Genomic DNA, 25,050 nt, shown 5'->3' on the forward strand with positions numbered 1-25,050 from the left:
GGATGCCAGCTCAAGATGTAGAGCTCGACATCTCAACATTCGGCCTATCACCCACAACGGATGGCCAATGTGAAATAGCTAACCTTACGATTCTTGATCTACTAAAAGCGCATGTAACAGAAGTAGATCAAAGATCCCAATGGGAGAAGTACTTACCCTTAGTGGAGTATGCCTACAATAACATTGTACATACTTTCATGGGAAAAGCACACTTTGAGGCAATTGAGGGAAGATAAAAAAAGTCCCCTGCTACTTAAGGTACACAGGAAGATCTTTGCTGCAGACGCGTATAGCCGAGACCTACAAGAATCTTTCCAAAAGATTAAGGATGCTATCTCTATCTGACAGCAAATGCAACTGTTGATAAGCATAGAAGAGCCCAAGCCTTTTAAAAAAATGATTGGGTCTTACTCAAATTTCCCAAGGCTCGATTAAGGCACACGACGGGCAAGAATCCTACGGGACTCCAAAAGTACTATGCTAAGTTAGCAAAAAGGTACTATGGTCCCTTCTAGATTCTTAGGCCAATCAATGACATGGCCTATCAACTCAAGTTTCCCAGCCATTGGCTCATACACAATGCTTTCCATGTGAGTCTTCTAAAGCCTAACAAAGGAGAGCAACCACAAGAACCAACTATTGAAGACTCACCGGAGATCGAGGACCAAGAAGAGGTGCTGCAGTCTGAGTCCATTCTCCGACATGAAGACAAGGTACTAAGAGGCGGTAAGACTATTCGATGATATCCTATTAAGTTTAAGAATTATCCTTTTGAAGATGCTAGATGGAAGCAAGGGAGACAACTAAAGGATAACCTAAACCTTGTCAATGCTTCCCTAGAGTAAGCAAATGTACAAATGTTAAAAATGAAAGTTTTTGTCTTATAAGACTCTCTTTTTCTTTATTGTGCACAAATGTGAAGTAGTATGCATGCTTAGATCAAGTTTGCGGAGGCGACGTCTCCCAAACACCAAGTAGAGCTTGTCCTCTACTATGGAAGATTGATAGGAATAATGCAGACATGCTTGCGGTAGCTTAGGCTCTCAAGCACCAAATGGACTAGTCATCCATTCTGGAACGATGTCGTAGGGTAACATAGGCATCCTCTACCCGCTAGAAAAAGGACTAATGAATGTGCTTTATCTTCTCTACCCCATAGTCGAGGACAACTATGGTTTCAAGAGAGAGGTAATGTCATAATAACTAATATCTAATTCTCCTAAATGATTTTCTCATATTAAACTGATCATTTGATATGGGAAAGTGCTAGGGGAGAAAAAGCTAGAATATTGGTTAAGCTGGCAGACCGGCCATAGTAGGGATCCAAAGGAGGGAAAACAGGGATCCAAAGGGGGGGCCATCTGCAAAAGAGGTATGTGCAACAATGGGCTCCAAAGACCTTAGGGTTGAGCCCATTAAGACTTCCAAAATGCTAAGGTTCCAAAATTCAAAGGTTGTGTCCAATGGTCAAAGGCTTAGGAAATTGGATGCTTTGTGTGTGTCCCAAAAAGTCTTCCCAAGTCCTACAAAGGAGGGAGCGAGCCCAAGAAGTAGGGGATGAGAGAGAAACTCACACACACACACACACACAAGCTCCCTTTACACAAAGGGAATGAGAGACACATGTCAGCTCCCTAGGCCAGATGCCCACAAGGTGTACTCAAATCCTATTGGATGGCCATGGAGGTGGACCAATGAGAATTAGGCTAGATTAAATCTGGTTTAATTAATTTAAAAACACTTAATAAAAGAATCAATAGGAATTAAGCTCTCTAGAAGACTATTGGACAGTCTCCCAAGGGGTCCAATGAGCATTCAACAGCCCAATGGCTTGCCTTATTCCTATTGGCCAGGAGGCAAAGGGGTCCAATGAGAGTTTAGTTGAATTAATTAATTACCTAAAGCTCTCACAAAAGGAGAAAGGGGGACACTTGTCAAAAGACTATCACTTATGCTACTTAACTTTCATTGGCTAAGCTCGGAGAGGTCCAATGAGGTTCTAGCAAGGGCAAATAGCAAGAGGGGTCGACCAAGAGAGAGAGAGAGGGCTGATTTTTCAAAGGCAATTATCCACACACACTCACACAAGCTCATGTGTAGAGTAAGAAGACTCTCTCTCTCTCTTCTCAAGCTTTAATGAAAAGCTTATCACCTACTCAAAATTGTGAGGAGGGAGGCCTACACCCACAACTCTTGGCTTTGTGATGCAAATCCAACCAAGAGCCAAGCTTCAATGCATGCTCATCTCCTCTACCATGCTAATTACAAAGCTTCAATGCATGCTCATCTCCTCTACCATGATAATTACAAAGCTTCAATGCATGCTCATCTCCTCTACCATGCTAATATGAGTAATTATGTGAGGAGATGTACATCTTTCTCGTAAGACTACTCCTTTTTCCTCTGAATCTACTCTCATACCCCGGTAGCTCTCACCATCTTCGAAGGTGTGTGAGGTCTTGGGTCTGAGATCGTGAGGGAATTGATGTTGTGTTTGATAAGTGTTTTTCTTAGTGCTTGAAGTTTCCATCTTCATTACACTAGCTAGTATTGGAGGAACACAAAGAATTGTATTGTAAAATGTCTCTCTTGATGGGAGAAATCATAATACAAAGCCTTTTGGAGGAGGGACTGGCTCCATGCAAATCCGGTCCTCAACTGTTGTCAATTGCTTAATTTCTCTCTCTTTTGAAGTATCGTTTATGCTATCTAACTAGGTGTTATGCTTTTTGTTGCTCTCTCCACCCAAGCACTCTTGTTATTCTCATTAGGAATCTATTCAATGAAATGCTCACTATCTTCATGCTATTTTCCGCTACACACAAGTTACTAGGCCATTAAATGTTACAAATGGAGTCTATGATGGTCCAACAATAGTTAAGAAAATAGAATTAATAGACCCATGTGATGAGTCCAAACCTATTTTCATTGACCAAGACCTTGTGAAGACCGAGGAAGCTATACTTAAAGAGCTCCTCAAGGAATTCAAGGACATATTTGATTGAATATATCATGATATGAAGGGAGTTCCACCTTTTGTAGTGCAACATACAATTCCAATGATTAGGACCGCTAAACAAGTCTAACAATGACCCTACCCAATGAATCCTAAGTATGCAAAGATTGTTTAGGAAGAACTCAAAAAACTTATCATATGTGGATTCATATACCCTATTGAGCACTGTGAATGGGCGTCTCCAGTAGTCATTGTGCCAAAAAAGAATGGGAAACTTATAGTGTCCATGGACCTCAAAAAGGTTAATGCAGCCACTAGGAGAGACCAACATCCATTACCATATTCTAAACATGTTCTTGAAAGAGTAGCACTCAAGGAGGCTTATAGCTTCCTAGATGGGTACTCGGGTTATAATCAAATCACCATTGCACTAGAGGACCAAGCAAAAACTACCTTCATAATGGAATTCGGGGTGTTTGCATTTTGCGTGATGGCTTTTGGCTTAACCAATGTCCTTTCTACGTTCCAACAATTGATAAACACTGCTTTTAGCGAACATTTAAGGGAGTTTTGTGAAGCTTTCCTAAACAACCTTATGTTTATTCTTCCTGAAAAGAACATCTATCATGTCTACGAAAGGTGTTTGAAAAGTGTAGGTCATATCGTATCTCATTGAACCCTTTCAAATGCCGATTTTGAGTCAAGCATGGAGTTATTTTAGGGCACACCGTGTCCAAGAATGGTATCTCCAATGATGCCTAAATTAAAGTAATTCTAGAATTGTCACCACCCACCAACTATAAGGGAGTTCAAATATTCATGGGTCATGTCCGTTATTATCGACTATTATTCTCTTTTTTTGTGGAGATAGTTTGTCCCTTATACAAGTTTCTCATTGAATTTGAATGGACCAAAGGGTGTGACAAGGCCTATGAACTATTGAAGCACGTCCTAGCGAGTACCTCGATTTTAAGGGCACCTGATTGGAATGTTATCTTTCATGTGCATATTGATGCATCGAACTTTAATATTGGATGTGTTCTTACTCAACCAAGAGAGCATAAATTGGACTATCCCATTAGCTTTGTTAGTAGCCAATTGAACGGTGCTGAAAGGAACTACACCACTATAAAGTGAGAAGGTTTAATTATGATTTATGCAGTAAATACATTTTTCTATATCTTCTTGCTAACAAGTTTGTATTTTATGTGGATCATCAAGCCTTGATATATCTAGTAAACTAAAAGGGTGGTGGTAATGTGTGTGCTAGTCTCCACCCAATCGTGCTATCTTATAGCCTCCCCCTAGCATCAACACTGTCTGATCGTGCCAGTGGCCTTGCCCTTAGGACCCATGTGCTTACATTACCCCCCCTTGGAGAATCATTTTCGTCCTAAAAAACGAACGTAGGAAAACGTTTCTTAAGTGCGAAGACATTCTCCCATGTAGAACCTTCTTCAGGTCTATCTAACCATTTTACCAAAGCCTGTTGTCTGACATGATGTTCGGTGCGAAGCTTGTGAGAATCCAAAATCTTTTCGGGCTCATGAGGGATGTTTGGCGATTCGATAAGGTCAACTAACACACCTGTGTCAATGACATTATCATTCTGTCGTAGTTATTTTTGTAAATGGCTAACATAAAAAATAGGATGAACTCGTGAGTGCTCTGGAAGAGCTAACTTATAGACCACTTGACCTATACGTTTGAGAATGGTAAACGGTCCACAATAGCATGCTAAAAGTTTAGCAACTTTTTTCCGTCTTCAGACTTTCTCAATGCTCCGAAACCTTGAGGAAGACCTTGTCTCCTTTTTTGAAAGTAGCAAGACGACGATGCTCATCTGCGTACTTCTTATATGGACCTTGAGCTTGCTTAACATTCTGTTGAGCAACTCGAAGCATGTCAAAATTGTCTTGGAGAAAATCCTTTGCTTGTTGTATCTTCTCCTTAGCCAACCCCATTGTAACGGGTGATCTAGGTGGAAATCCATATAAAAGCAAAATGGACTAAACCCTGTAATCACATGCTTTGAACTATTATAAGAAAATTCCAATAGAGGTAAGTACTCTTCCCAATTGGTTTGATTCTTGCTAATGTACGCTCGTAGCATATCCTCTAGCACTTGGTTAACTCTTTTGTTTTGACCATCTGTTTTTGGATGATCAGCCGTACTTAGATTAAGTTTAGTTTCCAACTTTTGAAACACATCTCTCCAGAAGTGATTATCAACTTTCAATCTCTGTTACTAATGATACTAGCTGGAAGACCGTAGAGTCTATATATATGCTCTACAAATAGCTGTGCTAATTCCGATATCTTAACCGTAGTCTTAGTGGGAATAAATCAACCCATCTTTGTTAGACGGTCTATAATTACCCATATGGCATCATGGCCACAATTTGTAGTAGGAGTCCTACTGCAAAATCCATAGAGATACTCTCCCACTTACCTTATGGAATCCCTAAAGGATGTAAAAGGCCACCTACCTTGAGGTGCTCTGCCTTATTAACTTGGCACTGTTGGCAGTTTAGTACGTACTCTTGAACATCATGATGTAAGCCTGGCCGATAAAATTGCCGTTGAAGCATCGTCTTACGAATACTTGGATGACAAGCACTTGGACTATCGTGACACTCAAATAAGATTTGGCGCCTAGTGTCTGAGTGCTTTGGCACACATACTCTACCCTTGTGGAGTAAGTAGCCATCATCAATGTAAAAATTCTTCCATCACTTAAGCTCTTCCTCAGTAGGGGTGGATCTCTGTGTGTTGGAGTTTTTATTTGCGCATGCCGAGACATGTTGATCTGGATGTACAGAGACATGTGAGTGTGAGGGATACCTTTTTAAAATTCCACTCCACACTTTAGCATATTATTGATCTTGTGCACACTTGCCACATAATGACTCCAAAAATCTACTCTTAAATTTTGTGAAAGCAAGTGAATTAATCTAAGGCTTCCTACTTAGTGCATCCGGTACTACATTATATTGCCCCTAGTGATATCGTAGCTTACAATCATAATCTTGAAGGATCTTTGCCCATCTAGCTTTATGACCCTTCAAGTCCGTTTGAGCAATAAACCATTTAATACTCTCATGGGGGTCAAAAACCACTTCAAACTCGGCACCATATAAATAGTGTCGACACTTTTGTAAACCATGAATTATGGCATAGAGCTCTCTCTCATAGACATAATACTTCTGTTGAGCTCTATCTAACTTTTTACTTTCAAAGGCTATAGGTCTTCCCTCTTGGAGAAGTACTGCACCAATTGCTTTATCACTAGCATCAGTCTCTACCACAAACGGCTTAAGTGGGTCAACGATTTCCAGGATGGGAGCAGTGGCTATAGCTACCTTGAGATGTTGAAAATTGTGTTTTTGGACTTCTTCCCAAGAAAAGGTCTTACCTTTTGCTTTAAGTTCATCCGTCATAGGAATAGTGATTTTGGCTTAATCATGGATATACTGCCGATAAAATCCAGCCACGCTTAAGAATATTTGAAGCTCCTCAACCGTGTTGGAATGTGGCCATCGAAGAATGGCAGCGACCTTGTTAGTGTCCATCTTGATGCCAGAATAAGAGGTCACATGACCGAGGTAATGTATCTCTGTTTTAAAGAAATCGCAGTTGTTTTTCTTAGCATACAAAGCGTGAGCTCATAGCTGTTTGAACACTAATCGTAAGTGTTCTATGTGTTCATCTTCAATCTTACTGTGAATAAGAATGTCATCAAGGAAAAACACAACAAATTTTCAAAGATAGGGACGTAAGACACTATCCATGAGTGTCAAAAATGTAGCTGCAGCATTGCTTAAACCAAAAGGCATAACCAAAAAGTTGAAATGCCTAAATCGTGTTCTAAAGGCAATTTTGGAGATATGTTGCAAAAGGATACGCACTGGTGGTATCATGAATGAAGATCTATCTTTGTATAGTATCTTGCCCATGGAATTGATCAAACAACTCATCCACTTGAGGTAGAGGATACTTGTTCTTGATGGTTATGGCGTTTAATCTACGATAATCTACACACATGCGCGTAGTACCATCTTTCTTTTTTATCAATAGAATTGTGATACCCAAGGCGAAGTGCTAGGTCTAATGAAACCACGGGCGAGGTAGTCAGCCAACTGACTCTCAACCTCCTTGGCTTCTTTAGCACTCATACAATAAGGTGGTTTCCTCACTGGTTTAGTGCCCGGCGGGGCAGGACATCTATGCCATGCTGCACATCACGTGTAGGGGGTAAACCTGGTGGTAAATCACTTGAGAATACATCACTATACTTCGTGAGTAAGTGAGTCAGCTTTCTCCGTGCAAAAGGAGAAAGTACACTAGAGTTATGCTGGGACGGAGAATCTAAGAAGTGAAAAGGAATGGTGAAACTACTTCCTTGAAGTTTGAAGCTTTCCCTTTCCCTCTATCTTTCTTGTCAACAAAAGTATGCTATCTTTCCTCGTCAAACGCAACAAGGCTCAATACCTTGATGGTAGAGTGTTGGATGCTTACCCTCATGGGGTGGGTTCAACCCTTCTTCATGCAAGGGTTAAGAGGGATTTCCTTCATGCACAGCCAACGGACCCTTCGAAGTCGTAGAGTTGCCGGTCGAGTTTGCCTTGGTCGCCCGCCTTAGTGGGTGGTGTTACCATATACATGTGGTAGTGATGTGTGTGAACACACTAGGACCGCCGGAGCATTTTTTCCCTCTTTAGGAGGTTTTCTCCCCCGTGCATTGTATATACGCCCATCACTCTAGGGCTATCTACCTTTCCATTGCACACTAAGTAACACACTCTCTATTGTGTGCCTTGATCTTCCTTCGTCTTCTCCAAGCTGTGTGCAATTCTCTGCAACCCTAATTCCAACAATTGGTATCAAAGTAGGTTGCGTCCTCCCGGGCTTAGTCGCCAGCTGCTCCAGCACACGCCTGCTCACTTTCTCCGATTTCAATGAGCTTTGGCGAGCGTTCGCAGGTTCATTTCGGCCTCCGTGTCCACTATAGGCAGGTCTGCACATGGAATTTTGTCATTTTGTGCAGAATTTCTGTCAGTGAAGTTTTTTGCATAACAAGTGCCTTATAGTCTTCTACAGTTTGTGCTATACAGCACGTGTTGTTCCCGCTCCGTTTCTCCTATTTTTGGGCAGTTTTCACATCAGGTGTAGCATTTACCATGGCTGACAACAACAACACAGATGTGTTCAAGATGTTTGCTGTCGAGGACAGGTTGGATGGGGACAATTACCCTATGTGGGCTTATATGATGCAAAATGTTCTTGTGTCAAAGGGCGTCTGGAATATTGTGCATGGCATTGATGTACGTCCTGGTTCTGAGGATGTAGGCGATGTTGAGGATGTTGCAGGTCTAACTGCAAGGATTGTAGCTTTCCCTCTTTAGGAGGTTTTTTCCCCTGAGCATTGTATATACGCCCATCACTCTAGGGCTATCTATCTTTCCATTGCACACTAAGTAATACACTCTCTATTGTGTGGATTGAGCTTCCTTCGTCTTCTCCAAGCTGTCTGTGTCTCTCTGCAACCCTAATTCCAACAATACCCCCTCTAGAACAAGCACATGCTAGGTTAGCTGGAGGTCACTTTTCTAGTGAAACCACCACTAGAGAAATATTAATGGCATGCATATGGTGGCCAACACTTTTTGCAAATGTCAAAGAATATGCTTGAAGATGTGATGCATGCCAACGAGCAAAAATGCCAACAAGGGTAGATAGCATGTCTTTAAGACCAATGATGGGGGCTAGAGCTTTTGCAAAATGGGGCATAGATTTTGTCGGACCAATACAACCACCTGGTTTTAGAACTCAAGCTCAATATATCATTGTAGCTACAAACTATTTGACCAAGTGGGCAGAGGCTAAGGCAACCAGGAAGAAGGATGCTAGAACCATAGCCGCTTTCTTGTATGAGAATGTATTCACAAGATGTAGATGTCCAATAGAAATTGTTAGTGATTGACAAGGAAACTCATTTCCTTAATGAGGTAATTGAGTATCTTCTAAATGAATTTATGGTCATCCATTACAAATCCGCTCCATATTATCCACAAGCGAATGGACAGGCTGAGCACACAAATAAAATTCTTAGGATCCTTATTGACTAACGTGGTTAGTTCATGATAATCTGATTGGGAAATGAATCTACATGCTGCTCTATGAGCTTATAGAGTTTCATTTAAGACAACTTTAAATGCTACACGCTTTAACCTTGTTTATGGTCTTGATGCCACACTACCAATGGAATTTCTATCGCCAATACTAAGGGTAGCTAAAGATCTTGAGTGGATAGGACATGAATTGTCAAAGAGGCTTGAAGATTTTAAAAAAATGAACAAAGGCTAATAGCTGTAGCTCACATCTATGCACAAAAATGGAAGCAAAAACAATTTTTTGATAAATCTTAAAAAAAGAGGACCTAGTTTTAGTTTATTCCCTTAAGCAACACATTCCCAAATTCAAGAAGAAAGGAAATGGATCGTTTGTCATTAAAGATGTATCTCCAAGTGGAGCAGTTAAATTGTCCACTATAGATGGTGAACCAATGGCTAACTGGATTAGTGGATGCCGCTTAAAAAAGTACCATTTTTCACTAGCCAATGATTTGTACGAAAAAATGCATGCAGCAAAGCTGAGGAAGATTAAACGATAGCAGGTTGTTGACGAAGCTCAAGAGGACGCTCGATTTCAAGTACTCAAGAGGAAAGCTGATTTCAAAAATCAACAAACACCTATCCCCATCAACACTTTGGAACCAAATGAAAGACAATGAGAATCACAAAATGATGCAGTATCAATGGATGATGAATGGTTAGATGTCGCATCATAGTACGATTGAACAATCATAGCATAAATGCATTAGTAGATACCGACACTCGAATGAATGCAGTCAGTTACTCCACTACAAGAAAGCTACGAATCAGTCTTTAGCATCGGGAATATCTGCTATCAAAGGATGCAACAAAAACCCAACACCGGCATTGGGAGTGCTCAACTTGAATGTGATAGTAAATGGATTTGCATGCCCTCATCAATTTATATGCATACCAGATGAACATATGAATGAAATGATGCTTCTTGGAATCTCATGGATGCGAACATGCAAGGCAGTAACAGATTGGGACACCGATCAACTCAAGCTATCACTTAAAGGAGGACAAATCTTAGTTCCAATTGCACCAAGCAAAGAGGAATGGAAAAGAGATCATCCACAAAAGAAATCAGGGGTTAATCAATGTACGTCAATCTCTAGACAAAAAAATGCTACAAGCAGCATGCAAGGAGTTAGGCAGATTTGGGTACCAAAAACACGACTCAAGGACAATCTGTCTCAAATTTGGGTGCCCAAAAACTGATCTACTATACTGAAGGAAGTTTCACATCTAACAACTCAGAGCAAAACATCTTTCAGAAGAGAATCTCAAAAATCTTCACCACAACAGTTCATCAACTGAAAACCGAAATACCAATGGAGAGTTAAATCTCAACAACCGTCATTATCATTAACACTGATAGCTCAGGAAATTAGTGTGCCAAAGCATCCAGACGGTACAATCATGCAAAGAGCACATAAATTATAAAATTTACTATTTAGAAAACATCAACAAGAAACCTCTACCACAGAAACCCTTGAGTTAACTTCTCAAGACCCAACTCTTGCACCACATACCGATTTGAATTGCATTGACCTTCAAAGCATGATAGAGCCAACCACGGCTATGCATAGACATGATTGTTCAACCCATGCACAAGCCGTCTCGGAGTACTCCGTCTAGGAGGGGTGGAAGGAAACTTCATTAATTAAGGGCAATGTTTGAAGAGGGAGAAAAAAGTTGGATGTTAACGTGTGGCCTTTTGCAAAATTACCTAATAATGCCCTTAAAAAAATCATCAATAGGGGAATTCAGCTGATAAAATCTCCCCTATGAGTGTAAATAGTGTATATACAATCAAAAATTACATTAAAAAAAAGTCTTTTTGGTTATTTTTATTAATTTTTCTTGATATTGGAGCTTAAAAATGGAGAAATCCACCAAAAATTAATAAAATAGTGTTTTCTAATTGATTTTTTTTATTGTTGATCTTTCAATTTGATTTTTTAGTGCATTTTATTTTTTTGATTTTTCAATAAATAGGTCAAAAATTAATAATAAATAGCAAAGGAGCTCAGATGGAAAAATTGAAAATACGCTAATGATTAGGAGGACAAGACGGATAGGTATAAGTTTTTTTGATCAAAATGACAAACGGAGCGGAAGGCCTAAATTAGGCCGTCAGAGTCTGTTTTTGCAAATTCTTGGAGAATGAGCTAATGGAGTCTGACTAAGGAAATTTTTGAGTCTAACATGGATTTTACGGCTTATTAGGACTAATAGGGGAATCTGGAGAAAAGTAGTTTGGGAAGTCCAAGTATAGATATCTTAGGTAGCCCAAAATCACCTCATTTCTACTAGTCACTCTTGGAGAAGAGAGCTCTCGAACTTCTTCGCGCGTGATTTTCGGAGTCCATAGTCACCCATTTTCAGCACCGTTTCACACGATACATGAGGGGTAAGTTCTAAAATCATCAAAGAACATTTTTATGCAGTCGAGTAGGAGGTCTATGTCCCAAAAAAACCCTAGAATCCTAGCTGTGTACAGATTCTTAGAACACAAAATCGACCATAGCGGCTTGTCAGCTCAACTGAATTGGACAAGATTTGAACTGTAGCATGCCCCTAGATAATAGAACACTTCCATATCATTAGATGACCATTTGACAGGGGTCGAGGGGGTCTCCAAGTAAATAATCTAGGTTTTTGCCACATGCCAGAATTCAATGCTGACTCCATGGGCAGCATATAGACAAGGTCTATACATAATGTACTTAGATGGTTTCAAAAAAATATTCAAAGAAAGCCTTCTAAGAACAAAGAACAACCTGCATACTACAAAGTGTCAATTTTGACATTTGGAGTCAAACTGACTCCGAATGAGCCCAAATTGGATGAGCAGCATCACGACTATGTAGCGGATAAGTCCATGGCTTCAGTAGTGGCTAAACATCTCTCCACACCAAGGGTTAACAAAAATTGGCGATTTCAAAGTCGACAAGAGCACAAAGTGATGCCAACATGATCAAATCTTACCAAACTCATTTTAGGACTTGTTTTAGATGTAATAAAAATGTGTAGGTCATAAAATTCAAATGTTGTAAATAATAGCGATTATTTACTTTTTTTGCAAAATTGGCTTGAAAATAATCATCGTGGTTCACATATCACTTGTACACATCTATCTCATGTCACATGTCAAATATGAGCCCAAAATGTCCAGTAATTCTCAGATTTTGTCAAAAAATACACTAAAAAGCTCTTCAATCCAATTTTTGAGTTGTTTGTCATATTTTTTGATCTAAAACATCCCATATCTCACATAGATGGTCTATAGCATGCCTAGAATCAATTTGCAAGAAAAAATGCTCAAATTGATGTAGATGTAAATAATCGTAATTATATTTTTGCCAAAGCCAAATCTCATTTTTGACCTCATGGGACCTTAGTAGATGATGTGACAAGCCTACCAATCAAGTTTGATCACATTTGGATCTCAAAAATCCAAAATCCCTTCATATCTACCATTTCACAGTCTGAAGACTAAATCTAGCACCATTTCCACCGTGTACACTCAAATGAGCTCACACTTCACTCAGAGTATCTAAATCACATGTTCTTCAAGCCTATGAAGTCAAAAGTGCAAAAATATGGAAAAAAACCCTGTTATAAATAATCGCAATTATTTACTTTGCTTGCAATTTTTACCTGGATTGAATGATTTTGATCTTTACATGTTTTTATGCATCTATGCATGCTCCAAAATTGGTTTGAAGCAAAACAGACATCATTTGCTAGCAATTCAGACACATGGTATATTAGAGCAAAATTTGTGGAGCTTTCTAACTTTGAAACTATATTTTTCTAATAGGTGCAATGCAAGTTGTTGAGAAAGCAAAGAAGAGAAAGACCCAAAAAGAAAAGCTGCAAGAGTTGCCACCATATCAGCCGGAGTCCAGTTCTGTGAAAATGGCCAACATCACGTACCTGTCAAAAGAAAAACTTGAGGAGCAGAACACCACAGTCTTCACTGCTGGCAAATTCAACAATGAAGATGGAAGTCAGGTAGAGTTGCAAATGCTACCTAAAGAAGTCTATGATGTAGCAGTTAAGCCAGCCTACGGAAGAAGCCAACATGAGGTTGGGACTTCAAGAATTTTATGATCAAGAACCATCTAGATAAACTTCCAAAGGGCTTACGAACTACTGTCAATGATTAAAGAGGATGGATCTACCCAGATCACAGATAATCAAGGACAGAAAGTTGAGGTAGTCATCAACAAAGACATAGTGGCTAAAGCACTAAAGCTGCCTACTGAAGGTATGACAATGAGAGCCAAAGATAGGAAAACAACTGGAACATTCACAAAGAGTACAACTACCACCACCTTCTACGATCTTATCCTAAAGCAAGTAGAGGATCTCGCCTGCCTATACCACCAACACTTCCACTTCCTCGCCAAGAAACCACCAAGGTACACTACCCCAAATCATGCTGTTGCAACCACCTTTACGCAGGTATTGAAGTCATCAACCAGACAATCAATACATCATGCTCAATATGTGCTTACAACACTCAAGAGCACAAAGAAGGAAGGAAAAGTCACATACTTGGGAGCTCCATAAGTCTTAACCCGAATTGCATACCATGCCATTGGGATGGCCAATAGCTTGGTGCCAGCCGCAGATCAGAATACATGGATAATCATAGCTCAGCCCTCTCCACGAGCCACAAGATCAAGGAAGAAAGGGATTTATAAGTCAGATGAAGAGTCAGCAAAAATCTCACCTGAAGTTTATAGTAGTGAAGAAAATTTGGATAATGAAGAAAAGAGGGAAAGAAGGGAAGAGGTGGAAAGAAAAGCAGTGGCTGCCAATCAAGAAGAACCTCCACAAAAGAAGGCAAGGTTTGAAAGAGAAAAGGAAGCATATGAACGAAGGTCGACAAGCTGCAGGCCAGAATCCAGATTTATGGAATCCAAGGGAAGTCAAGGGTCCTAGAACCAAAAACCCTGAGAAAAAGATCCAAGAAGATCCGAAGAACATGCTAGAAAGGATGTACGCGGAAGCCGAAGCCTTGAAGATACAAGAGGCATTAGAAGCTCAAAGAAAAGCCAGAGAAGAGTAAACTGCTCAACAATGATAACGAGTAGAAGTTGGGAAACCGACTGAAACACAATAGGAATAAGGGGAGATGTCTCCAAGGCTAGCCTCACCCGATACCAAACAAGAAGATCAGCCTCTTCCAAGTCCAAGCCCTTCATCGACTAGCCAATCAGATGAAGGCACATAAATAAAAGGAGATGAGAAAAAAGAGAAGGAAGCCAATCAAGAACATCCAAAGGAAACAACCCAAGATGAGGCTGGACCTTCCAAAGAGCCTCAAGCAGAATTCGAAGAGTGGGAAACTACGGATGAAGCTATCACCCAAGTTAATGAATATGTGAAGTAGATGCAGCTAATGATGAAGAAAATGCGGATAGCAGCTCTTAGCCACAGTGCTAAAGCTCGAGAACTTGAACATGTGATTGATGCTCTCCAAGGCAAGCTTGAAGATAGAATGAATATCATTGAAAATATTCAAGGCCAAATCAAAGAGCTCAAGAACAAAGCAGAACAACACCAAATCGTCAAGGAAAAGCAACAAAAGGAAATGGAAGAATTAGGGGAACTCCTCACAAAGTTATCGGATGCCTGTAAAAGCAAGGAACAACAGTTGACTGAAGTGACACATGAACTTATGAGGAGTACTCGGTCGGTACAAAAGCTCTAGGTAGAGTTGAATGTAGCAAATGCTTCTTTGCAATACTCAGAGTAGAGAATCAATGACCAAGTGGCATTTCTAAAGCAAATAAGGGAAAACCCACTAGTAGCTTCACTCAAGGGGACTGATGAAGTTTACAAAACTTTAGAAAAGAAAAACAAAGATTTGGAACTTGACTTGAAGCTGGAACAAGAACAAAGAAGGGACCTAACCCTAATGCGCATGCAAAGGAAAGAACAATTGCTTAAAGAGATAAGAGGAATTAAAGAAATCCAATCAGTTTGCTGAGAGAAGGGGATGTGGAAACTTAGGAGGAGGCAGGTATATCTAAACAACCAAATACCATCAATCTCCTTTGCACAAATAGAAACACAACCAACTGAAGGGCAAATAGAAAGCTTTCAATTTTAGGTACCAATCACAGAAGAGGAGGAACAAGTGCCAATGGTCTAGCTCTCTAAAGCTGAAGAAGATGCACTTAAAGAATAGATTGTTCAAGAAATAGATGCTGAATGGAAAGCGGCTAAGGATTGGGAGTTGAGAGTCCTTCACTCTGTAAATGTAACTCAGCTCACTCCTTATCAAATCAATTCTAAGTGGCATCAACAATCACTACCATATCCTTTGATAAAGGTGGAGCTATTGCAAGTAAAAGAAAGACTCTACAAGGATATGAAAGAACAGGGGTTAGATGCTCTCCACCCCACATGGAGGAAAAATTGGCCCAACAAAAACTCAAGGTATCTCATATTGCTTACAAGGGCACCAGCATCAATTCAAAAGGACCCAACATTATGTCATGTACCAAGAGTAAGGACATGGCAGGCACATGAAGCACTAAAAAAGAAAAGGCCGGCTTGGCTTGACTACCTAAAACTGCCAACTCCTGAGCAAGGACCGACAACTGAAGAATACATGGTGAAAACCCTAACGGGCGCCATGAACTTCTTCAAGAGCCTCCCTGACCTCTTGTGTGCAATGATTTTTAGAATCTGTAGAATGTTGCTCACATGTATCCAAGTTTTTCACGAGCCTGAACAAGCAGGAGCCCCATGGATGTCCTTTTTGGAAGGTAACCAAGTCTTATGCTATGATTTAAGTGGGCAACCTTCAGAAGAAGTCCTTTACAGCTTCTATGCCAGATGCATGTTCTTGCCATCAAGCAATATGTTGGCATTCGGAGAAGATTTTTACATCGGGTTCTTCACATGGCATACAAAGATTTTCAGACCAATGATCAGCAATTTAATAGCAAGGTTCATCAGATATTCAACCATAGAACTAAAGAATAAACTTACTCTTCAGTTTTTGCAAGTCTCTGAGAAAGAATGGTGCATCCGCTATCAAAAAGCGCTTCAAGCACTTAAAGACCGCCTCGTCGATCGTCAACCCGAAGACTACTTCAGTCCATGAAACTGTGTCAAGGGACGACACAGTCGAGGAGGGAGGGAATATTAGTAGCAAGCTAACCCATGTAACATTTTTTGAGAGCTTTATTGTAAACACACTTATTATTTTGATAAATTGAGAATATTATAACTCTTATTTGACGAGTGGATGTTGTAATCTATGAGCCATAGCTATAAGCTTCCAGATTGTATTAGTTAATCCTTGGTTAGAGCTCTTAGATGATTACTTTTTGACCTAAGAAACCTTGGTTAAGGTATAAAAGCCAATTTTGTAAAGTTATTATTAAGTTTTTGGATAAGAAATACACAGCGTGAGCTTACGATGCTCACTTCTGTCCTTCTCATGCTTCTATCTCCCTTGTTAGTTGTCACATTATAGTGTCGTCTGTTGCGTTGCAACCATAGGTAAGCATTGACGTTAACATATCATGATAAATTATAGCTTTTGATGTCGTCGACCCATGCCATAATTTCATCATAAATAGGAATTTAAGCTTAGAAATCACAAAGTAAGTATAGGTAGGGTATTGGAGCATCATTGCTAAGCATTTAGATGCATTTTGGGTAAAAAACGACTAGATCAAAATTTCACGACTATTAATAATCACATTTTTTGCAACTCATTGAAAGTGAGATTTGAGTCCATAAGCATGTGCGCTTAGGTCTCATATACTTTTCCTAGAAGTTTCATAGCATTCAGATGTCATTTGATGCTGTAACGATCATGGTTTGCTTGCCAATTAACGACTAGCTTTTTGATGACTAAGGTCATTTGAGTGTAGCTTGTGTTAGATGCGAGTTGTCTGTTGTTTTCCAAGACATTGACACCCTCTTGTAGCCTCCATGCACTAGTCGAGTCAGCTTCGTCCCATGGATTGACAATTATGTTTGTGGTTCTCGCTATGTCTGCAATAAGATAAGAGTGAGGTTAGGAAACCCATCCACATAAACTTGGCCCTACCTATAGGAAGCTTATTTTGCAGCCATAGTTGTGCCCTCTTTTATTTTTACGTGTTCGTCTTATATCCACCCTTCAATCATTCACCTCATACATCTTATCGTTGTGTTGTTGCTTCCATTCTTTGTATTCTGCTTTGTAGGGTTGGGTTGTGCTTGAGGCAATAAGAGTGCTTTAGTATTATGTAGTGTCTCTCGGCCTCATTGATAAGCCGATTCCACTATGTCGCACATCGTATCCATCCCCAAAAGAGAGCTACATCATGTACAGGTTTAAAGGTGATATCCAAATTAACAATAGCTTTTTAAAGAGATTGCTAGGATTTGAACATTATTCAACGCATGCTTTATGGTTAGATAAATAGATGACGAATTAGTGGTAGTTAGTGTCTTGAGCACGTTTCTTCATTGGTCATCGGGAAGGTTTTCACAAGTGAGGTTGTACGGTCTCTCATCCATAAGCCACTTTGGATTCTTGCTCTAGTCTATATTCTTGATGACCAAGCTGCAATAAACACGTTATTTTGTCAAAAAAAGGTTGCTATTCATAGCATGTGGTGGCATGTTGCTTTGTAGACACTTACTTCCACCACTCCTCTCCAAGAGTGAGATCTCCTATTATCACCACCTGTTGAGTGTCCTTTTGGCCTTTTCACCTGCGACGAAGAATGCGTTGCAATATTGAGTTGTGAACTCATATGTCATGAGCTCATCTCACCTAAACAAAACACTTTACAAGGCCCTCACATACTTAGCCTTTACATCAATGGGCTCCTTGGATTTAGTGATGCTTGTTGATGCACGATATAGGTGCATTGAAAGAGATAAAAGAGTTGGGATTGCACAATCAATGATACCTTGTACCGTCGACGATGAATCCCATCATTCTTGTTTCATATTGGAGTCGAGTTCTCGTGGAAGCCAACCACATACCTTGTCCTCCAACTCCCTCAAAAGAGTCTCCATGTTAGCAGTACCCATTGCACTTACCATGTGTAGCATGTCTATATAAGAGGTTTGCACTTACCCTTTGTTGTTGATCATATAAAATTACAAATACACCATCAATTCAGTCCCTTTTCTTACTTGGCTACAAATTGCTACAAATATAGTCAAATCTATTAATTTAGTCGTGGGACCATGATGGGTACTTCTCGTTGGTTTTCTCATGTGACATCAAGCATGGAGGCTTCTACATAGTAATGATACTTTGGGTCAACCTTGTGAGCTGACATACAAGATTTGATGTTAACAAAATCACATTTACTTATCAAACATGGAAACCAAGAACATTGGGAGAAATACATTGTTTATCAATCTTTCCATTACATGCTCAGAGCTGATGGTTACCTTCCCATGTATACAACATTTTTCCTTTTACATTTGTCTACACGGAGTCCTCCAATTGTCTCTTTCAAAATTTTCATTAACTTGCGCCTAGATTGGGTCCCATGTATTGCTAATGTCTTTGGTTTATGTCAATGACGATCAAATCAAAAGTATGCAAGGAAATCATGAAGTTGGCCCTATGTGGGACATAGCCATTACTTCCAAACACAAGGGCAAGGTTATTATACCTATCCAATATTGGCTCACAACTGGATGTGGCATCAATCGACATAGCAGGATAGAGGGTAGAGTTCCACACATGTAATTTGCAACATTTACAAAATGCAAATATGCATGTGCTATTAATTTTAACATGAGAAACCATTTTGCGTGAATACCAACCACTAAGCGGCATATCGTATCATCCAGAAGGTCCTATTGAGGGTGTCATTGTTTGTTATTGTGAACAAACCATGATCTTCATTGGCTTCCTCTAGCAGAAAACATATCGATGAAAGTGAGAGAAAAACACAACGTCACAAATCCACAAGACACAAGCCAACAAAGAAGCCTGCAGCGGATACAATGATTGAGACTAATTAGAAAGTGGACACAGATCTCTATAGTGAAAGATGCTCCAAAGACAAGAAACTAGTTCAAAAAGCCAAATCGAGTCATCATGAACATTCTACTAATCTCAAGATTTCATTTCCAATCTTCAAAGGGGTAAAGAAAGACAATCCAAAAGTGCACATTCAGGTGTTCAAACAATACAATGAGCTAAAGGATATAGATGAGGATGAAAGGGGAGAGTATTTTCCTCAAACACTAAAGGAGGCAGCTAGAAAGTGATATTACCATTATCCACCGTGCCAACTCAAATCGTACAACAAATTGATTAAAGAATTTTGTTTGGAGTACTTAGACAACAAAGGGGATGAAGACATTCTGTGCGAGCTAGACAAGATAAATCAAGGCAAATTGTCAGTTAGAAGCTATGTCAAGAAGATCAATGAATTGACCAGACAATTGCAGGAACCTCCATCAGAAAAGAGAATGAGGGCTTAGTTCTTGAATGGCTTTAGAAGTAAGAAGCTAAGGGAACAAGAAGGTCCAACTCCTATGAAGAATTCAATGACCTGGTTCAGAGAGCATTGAAAGTGAAACAACAAGCTAAAAAGGAAGTAGCCATAAGAGAAGAGATTTTAGTGACAGTGAGACACCCACTAAAGAGTTAAATTCGAGCACAACTTCTAGCTCATCTGATAGTAACTCATATGACAAATTTAAGAGCAAGAAGAAAGGGTTGTGGAAATCTAAGAGCAAGAAGAAATAGTTGTGGACCAAGAAGCTGGAAGAAAGGTTCCTAGAAATTTAAGAGCAAGAAGTAAGAGTCGTGGACCATGAAGCTGAAAGGGTCTTTGAAACCTAAGAGCAAGAAGAAAGGGTTGTGGAAATCTAAAAGCAAGAAGAAAGAATCATGGACCAAGAAGCTGAAAGTGTCGTCGATCAATAAACAGATATCTAAGATGGCCAAAAAAGAGATCTTCAGTGGGAAAGATCAAGACCTGGTGTTCAAAATGCAGATCTAGAGATCACATGTCAGATGAATGTTCCCAGTGCACGTATTATAAAACTTTTGGACATGTGTGGAACAATCATGGGATAAGGATTCATCACTTTGAGAAAGGGAAGGACTTCCATGATTGCACTGCCGAATTCAAAAGTAGTGAAGGCAGATGGAGCAAGTGGCTCCGAGGAGAATGAGACCAGCATGAATGCTGGAGGTGGTATAGGTAGATACCAAGGGGGTATTAGTCGGGATAGAGGCATAGCTGACTTTGGGAAAAAGGAGTTTAAATTGCTATACTTATAAAAAATATGGCCATTTTGTAGCTCACTGCTCGGAGGCTGCCAACCCAGAAGGATGTGAATGAAAAACACCTGAACCAATGCCAATATGGGCAGTGACCAAAAGAAGAGGTGTATCATTGAGGAAATTCCAAAAGAACCTGAAAGGAAGTAGGCTACTAAAACCAAGAAATGGGAGTAGTAGAGAGCCACATGGAAGACAAAGGGTAAAGGAAAAGTAGTTGATGAATGGTAGGAATAACAAGACTTGGCAGCCAAGATTACACAGGACCTGACAAAGAAGATGCCAAAACAACCAGAATGTTTAGCTGCTGGGATAATTGAGAAACTATAGCCTCAGCCTTCAGAGGCTCAAGAAGAGAACCAACTTAAGCAATTGGGTGAGGAGAAAGCAACAATTGGACCGAATGAGTCTATGATAGTTGTAATATAGAGTCTGGTCGCAGAGATAAGGCAAGTCTTGTTGAGGCTGAAGGTACTGATGTGGTGAAGGAGCAATCAAAGAGTCCATCACATGATCAACCAACTACTAGACAAAAGAAGTCAGCCCATGGAACTCTGAAGACATCCAAGGGGAGGAAAGATCCTCATTTAGATTGTAGTTCTAGTAATGAAAAAGACAAGATATATGTTAAGTTTTGTGAAAGAATTCAAAAGTTGACAATGGAACTGGATGACATTAGATGAACATTACCAAAAGCTGCAAAATTCATTAGACAGATTAGGAAAGGAGAGGCTGAAACTAGAGCAGTGGATTTGGTAGCCATTAGGTATGATGAGGTTCCAGTTATTCAAGTAGATTATAAACTCAAGAAACAACGGGAACCTTTATCAGGGGTTATACTAGATGTAGGAGCTAGAGTTAATATTCTCGGAGAACATTTGAGACAAAAATTGGGGATTCAAGATCTAAAACCAGCACATTTAGAGTACGAATGGTTGACAACAGGATAGTCCAAGCCACGTGAGTAATTGAGAATATGCAAATCAAAGTGGATAAAGAGAAATTTAAAATCAGCTTCTTAGTTTTGGATGTGCATGGAGTGTATGGAATGCTTCTAGGCAGACCATGGATCAGAACTGTTGTTGTAGTGCATGATTATGCCAACCAAACATTGACAATCTAGGGGTCCAACAGGAGAATCCAGATCAAGATAGACAATATAAGGAGCTGAAAAAAGAATCTCAAGCCATAATAACTTTGTAAGGAATATGGAACTGAGAAAATTGAGAGGATGTTAGCCTCAATAACATTTTTCCACTTACAGAGATAGATAAAGAACAAAGAACATGCTGATAGGTAGAGAAACCAATACCCAAATCAGTTCATAGAGTCAAACACTAAAGAAAGGACAGTTCAATTGGATGGGCGTGCAACAGAACATTCATATATGGAGAAGTTTCATTTCAAATAAGCTACACACGAGCACAAAGAGTTCAAATCAAGGTGCTAGAGAACATAGATGGAGCCTGGATTGGCAGAGCTAGGTGATCCATTTAATGAATATGCTGCAGGTATTTATATTGAAAAGGAAGCAAAATCACTGGCCAAACAAAAAGGAGGGGGTTCAAACAGGTTACTCCCGGACGATTCAAAGGTGGAAGAATGGAATCTTGGCATAGATGATGAGAACCCTTGAATGGTCAAGATCAATAAGCATTTAAATTCAAAGATTAAAGAAAAGGCTAGAGCTTCGTTTTAAAAATACAAGGATGTATTTGCACTGATTTGAAATGAGTCAATGTTGAAGCGTGTCAGCATAGGATACCACTAAAATCCAATGCCAGACTAGTGAGACCACGAAGATATAGAATGAATACCAACGATGCTAAAAAGGTCAAGGAGGAGATTGATAATCTTTTGAAGGCAGGTTTCATCACTGAGGTTGCAAGGAGTGACTAATTATTCCCAATTGTAGTGGCTCCAAATAAAAATAAGAAGTTAAGGGTATGTATGGATTACATGAATCATAATGCTCTGACTATCAAAGACCCCTTTCCACTCCCATTTACAAATATGCTTCTCGACAAAATTGCTGGCCACAAGATGTATAGTTTTATGGATGGCTATACTGGCTACAATCAACTGAAACCACACTAGTAGACAGAGCCAAAATGACGTTCATGACTGAATGGGTACGTAGTCATGCCATTGGGACTCTGTAATGCTCCATCCACTTTTCAAAGGTGTATGATAAAAATATTCAGAGACTTCTTGCACAAGTTCCAGGCAATGTTTATGGATGATTTCACTATCTTCTCTAGTGAGGAAATGCATCTACTCTTCTTGGAAATGGTGGTTGAGAGATGCAAGGAGAAGAGGATTTGCTTGAACCCATTTAAATTAGTTTTCATGGTATGAAAAGGCCAGTTCTTGGGACATATTGTCTCTAGGAATGGTATTGATATGGCTAATGATAAGAGTAAGTGTGTTGAGTAAGCCAGAGCACCGACAAATGTATCTAAATTGAGCTCTTTCATGGTACACATTAACTTTTATCATAGATTTATCCATATTTTTGTAGCTAAGTCACTTCCCTTGTATGAATTAAACCATAATGGGAAGAAGTTCATTTGGACCCAAGAATGTGAACAGAGTTTCTAGTGCTTGATGGAGGCGATCAGCAGAAGCAAGAAGCCAATCATTCGCCAACCAGAATGGGTGTAATTTTCCATGTGCATGTCGATATGTTTGGAATGAGGATGGAGGCTATATTGGCCCAGCCTGATGGAAAGATAGATTATCCAATCTACTTTGCCAATCTCCCGTTCAATTTAGTTGAACAAGGATATTCCACTACTTAGTGAGAAGCACTGGGAATGGTTTTAAGTGCCACAAAGTTCAGACATTACTTGTTGGTCAAGCTATTTCATTTCCATGTCGATCATTAGCCACTCTTCTTTCTAATCAACAAAGTAATCATTCAGGATAGGCTGATGAGATGGATAATGTTTTTGATAAAATTTGAGTTTAAAATCTTCCATAAGCCAGGAAAGACACATTGTAGTGTAGATTTTCTTTCAAGAAGTATAGAGGACATCTCAGACACATCACTAAGAGATGGACCAATAGATGTCGAGCTATTTTAGAATGCAACAGTAGAAGGACCAGATTTGGAATGGCAACACATGTATGTACGACTTTCTTCAGTTCAGAAGCTTTTTGAACTGAAGAAAGTCGTACACAAAAGCTTTCCAGAGGGTTGGTCCTAGGCAAACAAAAAGGCATTGATAATAAGAGTTTAAATTTTACCATCATTGGAGGAGATCTATATAGGTTGGATATTGATGGGGTACTTTGTAGATGTGTGCCTATGCAAGGAAGGATGCAAGTTATCACAAAGGCTCATAGTGGGGATGCATATGGGCACTTCTCCATTGACATTACTTACAAGAAAATTCTACGAGCAAGGATCTGGTGGCAAAGCATGATGGTAGATAGAGCCTTTTGCAAGACATATGATATTTGTCAGCAAATGGGAAGACCGACAATAGCTGACACAACACATGTGACTTCGGTACAGCTAGTGAGATTGTTCATGAAGTGGGGATTGGACTTCATGCGCCCATTCAAGAATATCACTCCTAGGGTGAACATGTACATCATAATGACTACTTGCTATGTGAGTAAATGGGTTGAAGCTAAGGCATTGCTAGATAACACTACAAAATTGATAGCAATATTTTTGTATGAAAACATCATTTGCAGATACGAATGTCCCACTGAGATAGTCCCAAATCAGGGTACACACTTCATGAATGAAACATTTCAGACACTGACTGAGATATTTTATGCCATTCTATGTTAGGTGCAATGGACAAGCAGAAAGCAATAAAAAAATGATAAAGAAGATCCTGACACAGATAGTTTGGAAGGAGCACATCAGTGAGATGCAAAACTGCAAACAACATTATGGGCTTATAGAACTGCCTACAAGACACTGGCTTGACACCTTTCATCATGGTCTATGGTATAGATGTAGTGGTACCAATGGAGTTTGCAATCCCAAGACTTAGGTTAGTAGTGGAGCATGGCATGGACTTCAACAAGATTTGAAGCAACAATTAGATGAAATTATTGTATGTTGATGAGATCATGTAGTGACCCATGTTGGAATAAGAAGTGGTTCAACAACAATGAAGTAAGCACTGGCATGACAATAGCTCGAACATGGTGGTCCACTCCTTTGTTGAACAAGAAAGCACCAGTTAAATGGCTGAAATTTAAGAGTCTTTTTATTTCTTCTTGGTTGACTTGGGAGTACGAACGCAACATACGGACTGCTTGGAACCATCTCCAAATGACCAAGCAAGATATTTTGGACGCATATTGCGAGAGATTTTGGAGCTCTTTTCTACCCACTTCTTCATTTAAGAAGATATCGTTTAAAGAGCAGATTGAGCGGTTTACCTTGCGACTTCCTACGGAGATCCAAGATCATTGCTTAGAGAAAAAGTCAGATTCTATTCAAGAATCAATGAGTCATGCAAAGCGGGGCTTTGCCGTACACTCAAGCAATTTGACTTACCCCACAAATGAGATCATGACGCAGAAAACAGAACAGACTTCAAAAAATGAAAGTAGAAAGAGGAAGAGTCCCCAAGATCAGAAAGATAAGGATGCACGACCCCGGCTCACTCCTCGTGAGA

This window comes from Adiantum capillus-veneris, chromosome 25 (assembly GCF_014529385.1).
Source record: "Adiantum capillus-veneris isolate H3 chromosome 25, ASM1452938v2, whole genome shotgun sequence".
In the NCBI taxonomy this organism is placed as follows: Eukaryota; Viridiplantae; Streptophyta; class Polypodiopsida; order Polypodiales; family Pteridaceae; genus Adiantum; species Adiantum capillus-veneris.